Raw genomic sequence first — 12,022 nt, forward strand, 5'->3', positions numbered from 1 at the left:
GCCTTCGTGGACAGTGACAAATGACAGACAAAGGGTGACTAGGCTCCTCGTTTTACATATGCAGCGACACCCATTTGTCTACGATACCCACCCTCGTACTGAGCTTTTTATTCGTCCGCTGTTTGTGCGAGAGCGATTTAACCCTTGTGCGAAGCGACACAGCAGAACGGTTTCGTTTATATCATCGCCGATGCCATTCCTCCACGCAATTCTTTATAGAAGAGACAATTTTAAAGGAATCACGTATACTTATGTGTTATTCCACTTGCCAACACTTTATTTAAATTTAATTGCTTTATACTTTATGTACGCTGAATCTTAAAGCGCGATTACGTGTTTATTTGCGCTATAAATCGAAAGAACGAGTTAACCGCAATCGCGCACGGCGAGAAAATTCAGCTTGTTTTGGGTCGGACGGAAAGCGCAAAAAACTGCGGTGCAATAAATAAGATCGGAACTTTTTAATTGTGTGTGTGTACGTCTGTACTTGAAGGATCCGAAAAATTAAAGTTGTAAACCGACTCATTAAACGTAACAACTTATTTCTGGCATGTGCCTACGTTTATGTGTTCAAATCCAGTGCAGCGGAGTGCAGCCATAAGAAAAGGCTTTATTTTATTTCGTCACATGGCATGTAACGATCATCTCGATCCCTTTACGAGCCGTATCTGCCCATTGCATCTACTTATACCGTACTTTATACGGCATTTGACTTGATAAGTATAATACGGACGAGTTACTTTTACGGTACAATAAGAGCTACCAAAGTGGGATATTAAAATATTTTATGATTCTACAATGAAAATGTCTGGAAGGGTGCGCGATTACTGGAAATACTATCGCCATCTCCTAACCTTACGTAGAATCAGCGCCACGCTTGGTTTGTGTCGTTGATTAATAATATTCGTTGACTTTTAGCATTGGGGTATTAGTCAATGCTTTTAGGAACTTGCAAATTGAGAAAACGTTTAGGCTTTCATTGCAGTTAGTACAGTCTAATCTCAATTAAGTATTATACCTACCTACCTCTCAAAACTTAGGTATTAACCAAACAGTATTTTCGTTACATTAATCTCATTACGGCCAATATTTAAAAATAAGTCGTTCGCTTTTCTCAATTGCTGCATTAGATTCCTGATGCCTATCGCAACCGTCCCATGTGACATAGTTATTTTATTTTTCTTGAAACCTCAGTTATGTTTACCATAGTTCATTATAATTGTACAGTACAGTTATGTTTGCGCAATTATATTTAGACAATTATGCTCGCACAATTATTCTACCGCGGAAATTAAACTTGCACCATTATCCTTTCCCCATTACATTTGCACAGTATCGTTGCGCAGCCACAGTTCCAGTTACGTTGACTCATGTATAATTGCACGATTATGCTTACACACTTATACTTGTGTAAATATGCTTACGCAATTTGAGTACTGCGAAATGCACACTTCTGGCACAATTATGCCTTCGCGATTGTTTCTGCACAATCGAAATCTCATGTTTGCCCAGATGCGTTTTCACGCTCATGCAATTTGCGCAAATTGACTTGTGCATACCAATTTGTGCAAATTCAGTGAACTCATGCATCCATTTTCACGGTTCAAGTTTGGTGCACAAATTTGTCTACAGTACAGTTCAGATTGTCATTCTTTCCTAATTGTCGTTATCAAGGAATTTATTTTCTTTACCACAGTTTCCCTATTTGCACTCTCTTCAATTGTGCGCATTTTTTCAATCAGAATATCATACGCCTGAGACTTTGCGTTTCTATCGCTGTACTGTTTGGATTGAACTTTCCAAAGACAAGGAAAGGATGTAATGCCCTTTTGTCCCCGAATTGCTTCGGAACAAAAGTGACCGATAACTGTACCCGCGTGCCCACGGAGTAAAATGCCAGGGTTCGCAGTTTGTCAGAATTCCAAAGGAAGATATCACAGCTAACAGGATTTATTCTTTGTAATAATTATAAACAAAAGTATTTGGATTTTTATAAATAAAATAAAATGTCTTCTTTGAACGCGACCCAATAGATGTGGTCGCGTCTATTCTGTGGTATGGTGGCGCCGCGCCGTCGCCTTGTTAGTTGACCCTGGACTTGACTTGATGTATCGTTTATAGTGCTCTCTGTAATTAAATGTTTAATGGTATGGTGTTTTAACATATGGGAATAAACAAGTGGTGCTATTGATAAATGATAAGGTTGCAGTAAACAACATATGGGTGGTCACAATCGTTTGTACTTGCTCCAAGGTTACATACAAGCTGACTACAATCGCAAAGGAATGCGGCGGAGATAATCCAGTCCGGTTCACACCAGCCTGAACTACTTCAACCCTCCAGGTACAACACTGGCTTGCGCCGTATTTCCCTGCCTTTTAAAATTGTAGGTCGTTTTAATACGAGCCGGTTTTCACCAACCAATATTAAAACCACCGATTTCTGCAGAACCTTGTAAACAAAAATAGAAACGAGAAGTGACGTTTGGGAGCTTAGTACAATCGTGAAGCGAATGAGGATCAGCCCGTCTCCTCTGGTGAATTCGCCTTTTATTTCCACCTAGACCTGGAGGTGGAATTGGAAGGGCTGCCTGCGTACATAGAATGTGCGGTAACTGATATGGGGATTAAACACTAGCACCACCTGTTGGTAATAAATTAAAATTCCTCTTAATGGAATTAATTAAATTTACCCTTACAGGTCCCTTACAAGGATTTATAACGCTCAATAAACTGTACCATGAACTCTTTTTCTTTCTTTGACATTATTATCACAAACAAAACACAAAATAACGTACAACACAGTCTATTAAAGCCACGTGCACGTCGGAACAACAATTCTGTTTACTATTACTCACCCTCTACGCATGCGTCGAATTGGTGTGTCGTTTACACGTTCATGCATTTGCACCAACCACATAAAAATTATCTGACCATCCAGATTTTACTCAAGCCAAATTTTCTGGCTTGCGCAAGTAAATAATTTTCGTTTTCGTGCACCAATTTACTTGCACAAATTGGCATGTACAAGTCAATATGAGCAAATTGCATGAGCGTGAAAACGCACCATTACACTTCGAAAATTATATGCTTGATTGTTAGACTTGCACAAATTTTTCGCACAGATATGCTTTATTTGCATTTGTTATACTTGAGTAGTTATATTCGTACAGTTATGCAATTATAATTACACTTACACAACTATGCTACGACAATTTTACCCACAACAGTTATGCTTCAAGTCTTAGTATGCACAGTTATGCTTGCGTAGTTACACCCACGATTACGCTTGCACAAATTTACTTGCAGTTGCATTTGCGCGTTTACCCATACAGTTGTCATTGGCGATGATTCATTCACACTTGTCTATTTATTGCAATTGTTTAAGATTTTTCTAAACATTTTTTTATTTTTATTTTATATATTTATTATAAATACTAAGCACAATTGCTTGATTGCTTCTTTTTCTTCCCTCGTATTTGCACGTTTACCTCTTCCTGCACTTGTGGCAAGTCGTCATGGGAACATTTGCCGGTACTTGATGCTCAAATTCCCGCTACCTGAAATTCTCTCAGTTGAACTAGAGCAGTGGTTCTCAAAGTGGGTGCCGCAAGGACTTTACAAAGGTGCCGCGAAATTTTTAAATATTTACAATAAGCTTAAAATTACATAAATTAAAAAAGGAATTAAAATAATTATAAAAAATGAATATTGGTTTTTCTGTTATTCTGTTTTTTAGTTTCTATTTTATTTATTTCTGTAGTTCATAATTCATTAATCAATCATATGCTGGTATTGCATTACATCAGACTTTCTCAATCTTATAACTTATATTTGGGGTGCATATAGGGTGGTATGGGGAATCCGTAACCATCTTCAAGGTTGTTGGGGGTGTCAAAATTGTAAAAAAGTCATAACGGCTTGAAACAATTTTTTAAAATTTTTTTCGCATACACTGGTGAAAATGGCTTAAAAACTCTACAAAAAAGTTCATTACAATTTTTTTGTGAGTTCCTTTGTTTTTGAGAAGTTTTGAATTGAAAAGTTAAACTATTTATTTTATTTTTCTAAATTTCATTTTTCTCTAAAAGTAAGGAGTAGAGTGAAAAATGTCAATTACAAAAAAGATGTGTCTTGATGAGGTCTACAAAAAAGGCTTCTACATTTTTTGCGTCGGGTTCAAAATAAAGGCGCTAGAGGGCATTTTCTAAATGTTATACTATGGCCAAAGATAATTGCAATGACTATTAAAAGTAGTCGGAAAGTCAAGTCAGGAGTTTACCTGACAACTAGTTTTAAATGCTTTTGGGTTTAGAAACTTTTTTTGTAAAGACCTCTCATCCTTCATCTCTTCATCTGGAAACAAGCAAAAAAATAATAATGCTAGGGGTGCCGCGAATTTTGTTTAATCATTTTAGTGTGCCGCCAGACAAAAAAGTTTGAGAAACACTGGACTAGAGCAAGGCATTCACAAAGTATGTGGTGTGCCGTCTCGTTGTCTACGTAGCACCCTCTACACGATGGGGTTTCTACCAAACCCGTGTTTCTTTACGGTCTTTACGGTTTAAGTTATTAAGGTGTTCACAGTTGCAACTGTAAGTTTTCCGGCATGCCATTAGACCCATACGAGCTCAAGGGAGTTGCTGCTTATTGCGGTTGTGTCTGGTTCTAAGCCACCAGACAATTGATCCCTAGCAGAGCGTAGGTCTTATCACGATAGTGTACAGCCACAAAACACCGTTCGGGGATGGTTCCCAAAGTCTTTCAATTGCACTGCGACTGTATGGAAGCGACACCAGCTGCCTACCTTTGCTCGGGAATTCTGCACCTCCAAGCGCCGCTTCATCGCCACCAGGTCGCCAGATTCCCTCGGGACCCAGATGGCAGCCTTGCGGGGTCTAGGAAGGTAGTCTTCCTGCACCACCTTTAGGCGTGCAACCTCCCACATTTGTGGGAGGTTGCCAACCACTTCCTCCCGAGTACCTCCAACCCCTAAACATGGGTGCTAGTGTAGCGCCTTTTAGGGCGAACAAATGCTGGTCCAGAACCTTTAGTAGGGGAGCTAGCACGAAATCCACTGAACGAGAATGATCAAAATTTTAACCGATGGAGTTCCATTTTGCCCTATCAGAGTATGCTAAAATCGATCGTCTGCCGCCTCAGGTCATACGACTTAAGGCGCTGCGGGTACTTCTTGTGGTACCAATTCTGAAAGGTTGTTTTTCGAGAAAATAAGTTATACACTAAATGAAAACGTTGATAATAGCTCTTAAAAAAACATTTAAAAAAATCGCGCACATTTGATAACTCCGTAAAAAAACAATTCTTAGTCGGTTTTTCACGAACTTTGTACGGATATAACTAGGTTACCGTTGGAAGAATGAAGCTGATTTTTTTACAGACTAATGATAGGTACAGCCAATGACTATGAGAGTGTTTCTTTTTTAAATTTTTTCTCTAATTATAAGATATCTTATAATGTTAAGCTAATAAGATAATCTTGTACCTAATTAGAGACAAAATTTAAAAACGAAACACCGTTAAGTCATTAGTAGTACCTATCATGAGTCTGTAAAAAAAATCAGCTTCATTCGTCCCACCGTAACCTAGTTATATCCGTAGAAAGTTCGTGAAAAACCGACTAAGAATTGTTTTTTTACGGAGTTACCAAATGCGCGGGATTTTTTTAAATATTTTTTTAAGAGCTATTATCAACGTTTTCATTTGGTATATAACTTATTTTTTCGAAAAACAACCTTTCAGAATTGGTACCACAAGAAGTACCCGCAGCGCCTTAAGTCGTATGACCTGAGGCGGCAGACGATCGATTTTAGCATACTCTGATAGGGCAAAATGGAACACCATCGGTTAAAATTTTGATCATTCTCGTTCAGTGGATTTCGTGTTAGCTCCCCTACTACTTGGCCAGGTGATTTTCTATCATATCTGCTGGGTTAGCCGTAAGCCTCTCCAGAGGGTTATTGGTGTCTATGATCGTTACTTTGAGTTGCCTGTCGGTAGCTTGCTTGTAGCTACTGCGCCGTTCTACAGCCTTACTGACACCTCCCTTGGTTGGGGCTGTGGTCTGAATTTCTTCGTCGGCGGTTGGGTCGGTATGAGCCATCAATCATTTTCTCTCTAGGAGTCTGCCTCTGGATCAAGGTTGGGTTACAGGAGGTGGATAGTGTGGAGGTAACTTTTGGCGCAGTTTGGCCCTTTTGGGCACAGGCAAGATATCCTTGCACAAATGTCAAGAATTCCCAAAAGTTCCTGGTTTGGACGAAATTAACGCAAACGTACTAAGAACGTGGCCTGTCAGTTGGAAAACTTATAACTACTCGTGCCTTTATTACCCGAAATTGGAAAGCTATTCGAGACGATTCTTCTTCAAAGACTTGTCCATCCCAGCCAATATGGCTTTATCCCCGGATGAAGGTCGACCGTGCAAAGTAAACAAGTATTAGTCGACGATTTTCATCGACATTACCAGAGCATTCAACAACGAATCATGGCCTTCGGTAATGAATGTCCTCGTCGTCAAGACTCCTGATGTTACTCGCGGTATCCGTAGCTGTCTTGCGAATAGGTCGATCCGTTTTACTTCGAGAGCCTCGAAGATATTATGTCCGCCTCTAAGTGTTTGAGCAAAGGTTCATTTGAACCTCCTTCCGTGTACCTACTATATCGGAGAAAAACGGGTGTACTCTGAAACACCCTGTATAAGACGATAAAGGGGTATTTTAACGATTGAGTGAATTAACTGTCAGGAGATGGTTAGTTTCCTTTTATCGTCGTGTATAATACAAAACTTTATTTTATGGCAGAAGTCATATAAATCATTGTAATGCTTCTGAGAATTATGAATTTAATTTATTAGACGTCAAAAATAGCAAGCTTAGTTTCTGCCATCGCGGTCGCTTCCATAGAAACAGCATTGTCATATGTTCTGAACGTTTTATATCGAGCTCCGCGTCCCGTTTGAAATAAGAATGACAGATGTCATTAGAATCACTTGTTTCACTTTATCGACTCTTGCCGTTAAACTCATTTAAACCTATTAAAATGTGAATTTAACATATGCTATAAATTAAAAAAACCAAAACCTCCCAAAGTTCTTCTAAGTACACAAATCTAAAGAAAATGAGGATTCTTATCTAGCACACCATCTTTAAATAAACAAATGCACCTACAACCTCGCCCTTAATTTAATTTGTGAATTTATCACTAATTCACCTTCCCTCATTCAAAATTGCATCTTTTTCCAGGGCGTAGGGGTAGAAACGTTAATTTAAAGAATGTTCGTAATTAATGTGAACGAGTGAAATGAACTCGAAAGCACCAGCACAATTTTACATTTTCGCTTAACAAAAACGCACATAATGAGTATGGCTTGTTTTTATTGTAAGAAGACGAGAAGTGGTACAGTCAGAAGTCTATTTAGGTACGCATAAAAAGGAAAAAGGATATTAATTTACTTCGCACTTATGATGTATAAACGTCTTTTAATATTGCATATCACTTCGTCAAGTTTGTGACAATTTAAAATAAAACAGGCTTATTTTTTTTACTTTGCGGCATGCAAGGAGAGCCCTGTATGTGTCTCATGCAGATTCACAGATCGCATTGTGAGTGAGTATGCTTGTAGATTTTTCATCCATTTAGCGAAGTTTGTTTTTTACATTCTTAATGAAGGAGGATTTTTTCTTTAGGAACGATCACTTTGTGTAAGAATATATAGAGTAATAAATCTTTACATTTAACTACCTAATTAATTGCTTCTACTTGAAAACTGATCTGAGGTGGGTCCTTTTTTGTCAGCGGTTTAAATAAACAGCCTGCACGGTTATAATCGAACGTCTCTTGGCTCGGTTTTTGTAATCTCATCTCTTGTTAAGGAAACCTGTAAAATTATAATAAAGATCTTATAGTTTTTTCTACAACATCCAGGAGTTATCTATATAAATATCGGGTACTCTGAGTTATGTTACATGTGTAAATTTATTACAGCGCCCACTTTTTATACGTTGGTAACTATGCAAGCGTATCACATCGTTGTGGAATACAAATGCATTATGAATGAATACATGACATTATAAAATATGGATTTATACGAATGTACGTCAAACTAGACAAAGCCGACCTGTTCCTACAATTGTAATCCCCGGAAGCAGCTTTAAGCCTTTCACCCCTGCTGCATTAGTTTTACCAAAACTAATAACTACAGTACAGTTGCGTTTCGTTGTTATGAATTTCATTAAAACGAAACGATCTTTTCCATCTACAATTTTAGTTATTTATAATGTAGATAAGCATTGTTATCAAAAAGAACTGTTTTTTTAGTTTTAGATAACGCTAAAAGTAACGACTTATTGTAAATATTCGATAATATTCAGGTAGCAGTTTTATAACTTCAAATAACGTGAATAACTTATGATTCTTCGTAATAGGTAAGTTAACCTGATCATTGGCAACACACATTGCATTAGTAGGTTAAAATCCTTGATGTATACTGCATTCATTATAAGAAGGTAGTAGATGGCACTGTGTTTGAAGATCGACACACACAGGAAAAATATAAAACGGTATAAAATTTGAGAAATATAAATATAAATCAAACGATATCACGCTTGGATCTTTATAAAATTGACAGTTCGACAGTTTAGTTCGTAACTGAAACAAAATTCGTCACTTGTTTTATTTTTAGGGTAATACTGACTCGTGTTTTAACCAATCACAGCGAAGGTCAAACTGTCCCTATGCTTTCTACCGCTACCTTCTTAAAATGAATAGCGTATAGTATACGAGTAATATAACATACCTAATCGTTTTTGGTCATCCATTTATTTTATATACCTTTGAGGGTTACATCCGAATCTAGACCAGCTCGACCCTCTATCATTTACTCAAATATCCATGCCCAAACCAGGGGTTCGAACTAGTGACCTTGTGGTCGTAACCGAGCAGATAAATTTACGTATATAATACCCACCCAAAACGTTGTCTGGATCATGTCAACTTTTGTGTATTGATGTGTTCAGCTTTTTTCCACCAATTATAAAGCCCAAATTCGCGATTTTAAGTAATTTAGTTATAATAATGTGTGGCGTCACGTAACTTCAGCATCACACGATCGTCATTCGCCGTAAAAACACAAACTCCCATTCAATAAGGCGCATGCGCGGCGGTTTTATAAGTCGTCAGTTTACCTCGTTCTCTAGCAAGCAAGCCCAGTAGTGGTCTTTAGTCTTTGTCCCTCCAGTGTTAAATAAATAAACAGCTTGGATAATTTTTAGTCTTCAGCGTTCCTCAGCCTGAAGACCAAGCCCTCTGGAGCCACGCAAATCCCGCCAGTGACCCCAAAGATGGTACGTCCGCATCACAGGAACAACATCCGAGAGTTCTTCAACCGACCAACCGTTCCGACGTGCTTGAGCCCGCGACTGCCATCACCCGTAAGGGCGCACCAAATCATTCACTGGATGCAAATGCTGATAGCTGACGTGTCAGTGGCCTACCGGTACATTAATTCAACAACGATGTCTACATTAGATCTAAGTATTTAATCAATTTCGTGGGATTATTTACGAATAAACACGCTTTTGCGTATCTGGTCTGTTTCTTTATTTTCATTGTAATAGAAAGAGTGTTAAGATTAAGAAATTTTTTTATCTCAATTTCTGTTATCAATTTGTGACAGCTCCAACTCGATTTATTGGGTTTCGTTTATTTTATAAAAGATTAATGTAATTGTCTAGAGACAAAGTGACTTTTTAATAAAAAAAAAAACTGTTTCGAAATGTTATATTTGAGAAAAGATAATTCGAAGTAAAATTCGCGTACGTGACCAAAACAAGCGTCCTGTCTCAAGGTGTTGATTGTTTTATCGAGTTGCAAAGGGCCGCCCATTGGATAAGAAATTTTCGAGTTGTTGGAAGAGGGAAATCCGTTTAAATATTGGAATCGGCGCAAGTTAGTCAAGTTCGAGGCCGAGTTGCGGTTCTTTGACGAAGCCTTTTGTTCAATTGTGAGGCCGAGTTGTGGTTTTTGTTGTTTTGAATTTCGAGTCTACGTTTAAGTTGGTGACAGAGTTAGTTGTCTTTCGTCGTTGTTTAAACAAATTCGTCAAAGAGAAGCCAGTACATGCAGGAAATAGCAGTTTCATTGAAGCTATCGCCCACGTTAAACGGACAGCCATTCAATTCATCGGTTGCGTATTTTTGCATTCAGCCAGATATCACAATTAACGTCTCCACAATCTGTTTGGGGAAATGAATTAAGAAGACCAAGCTTTTGTGCGTCACGTGTCGGTTAAGTGTAATATTTCTTGATGTTTGTTTAATTTGTGCTCGAACGCATATGCGGGGTTGTTTATTTGGACGCTGTGGTCCAATTTTGTTAAATAGGATTTTATGTTTAATTTCATCTGTGGTCGCAGAATAAATTTTGTTTATGTAAAATCATTCAAGTCGTGTGTTTATTCGATCCTTTAAACGATTCAGAGATACGTCTCAATTACGATTAATTTTGTTGATCCGCGCAAAATTCATTTCAAGTGCTTTCAAAGTGTGATAAGCGACATTTTTGGAGATTAAGTAGTTTGATCCTGACCATTATTTCCTTGGAATCAGGAATTTAAAGTCAGAATTGAATTTTTTATTGTACCGGTGTGCGGATGTATACTTACAAAAATGTCATTAAAGATGTTTGAGGCGTTTTGTATATGGCCCGAAGTTAAAGGGTAACAGCAACATGTATATATTTTAAATGCTTAATTGTTAAGGCGGCCCAATAAAGGAACCAAAATTAAGACCACCAGAACAACCACCAAAGTGGTGACCCCGACGTTTGAAGACGACGAACGTAGGCACGACCTCGACCTGGAGTCTGGAGATACATTGCATCCAAATGAAGCTGATTCTGATCAACCAGCCCCGAAATGTGATTCGCCCAATTGGAGAGTCATTTCCGATCCATATCTTATATCCAAATATCAACAATAATAAAACTGTTTAAGAAAATGTGCCACTAGCTCTCCTACTATTAGGTCCACCGTGCACAATCTAAGTTGATCTCAATTAACCCTACTACTAAAATTTATGTTAGCTATTTTCCAGAAGTACCTAAACACTCAGTTCCTGTTATATTTTATTTATTAAGAAAAACCAAACAGAACTCACTATCGCTCTTTCACCAACGCCATTTTTCCATTTCCTCTTTCCGCCTCTCTTAACTCACAACAATTCCAAATACCACAGAATGCAAAAACCACAGAATAGCTAAAGGCACGAAGTTCTAACAGGACACACATGCTTTTAAATTAAAAAAATCACAATTGTTACTTTATGAAAATACAGTTAGATTATGGCTCTATTTGTTCCATTTAATCAGTATACTTAGTTTCTTAATCTACAACGGTGGCATGATGACAGATCTAGCATGGCCAATTGGATGCCACTGCGGCTTTCGTTGGTACACCAAACACAAGTGCGAAACACATTTAACATATCTTGCGCGGATGAACACAGAGGATGTTGGATATCTGTCTTAGTGGTAGAGCATTGGGCTACATAACCAGAAGGTCGGGTGTTCGAACCTGGGCTGAGGTAAGAATTTTTTATCTGTGGCAGAGATGGGAATTTTCTTAGAACAGTTTCGAGCATTCGGCCGGCTACTCCGAATTAGGTTTTCTTACAGTTTTCCTAATTCTTAAGGTAAGTATAGAACAAATAAACCGGATCAGTATTGAAACGTTTGTTTTGTTTATTTTTGTGGCATATAGAAAAAATTTAAAAAAAATAAAAAAATAAATTAATTAAAAAAAATAATTGAACAAACGTTTCAATACCGATCCAATTTATTTATACCTATGTATAAACGTTTACATCTCACTTAGTATAGAACAACTTAAGACATTCTGCAGGGGCACCTCTAAAAACGGTGTGCGGTAAATTCGCCCCGGAAGATTCGCCCCGGTAAATTCGCCCCGGAAAATTCGCCCCCGGAATATTCGCCCCCAAGTAAAT

The 12,022-nt window shown here is 38.0% G+C and overlaps 1 long non-coding RNA gene across 1 annotated transcript; it reads left to right on the plus strand.

Annotated features, from left to right (window-relative positions):
• The first annotated feature begins 2,131 nt into the window (after positions 1-2,131).
• On the plus strand, positions 2,132-2,927 carry LOC116159969. The gene is made up of 3 exons (XR_004143105.1): positions 2,132-2,343; positions 2,391-2,649; positions 2,701-2,927. It is a non-coding gene; the product is annotated as an uncharacterized LOC116159969 (long non-coding RNA).
• The last annotated feature ends 9,095 nt before the right edge of the window (positions 2,928-12,022 follow it).

This window comes from Photinus pyralis, unplaced genomic scaffold (genome assembly GCF_008802855.1).
Source record: "Photinus pyralis isolate 1611_PpyrPB1 unplaced genomic scaffold, Ppyr1.3 Ppyr1.4_LG1, whole genome shotgun sequence".
Taxonomy (NCBI): domain Eukaryota; kingdom Metazoa; phylum Arthropoda; class Insecta; order Coleoptera; family Lampyridae; genus Photinus; species Photinus pyralis.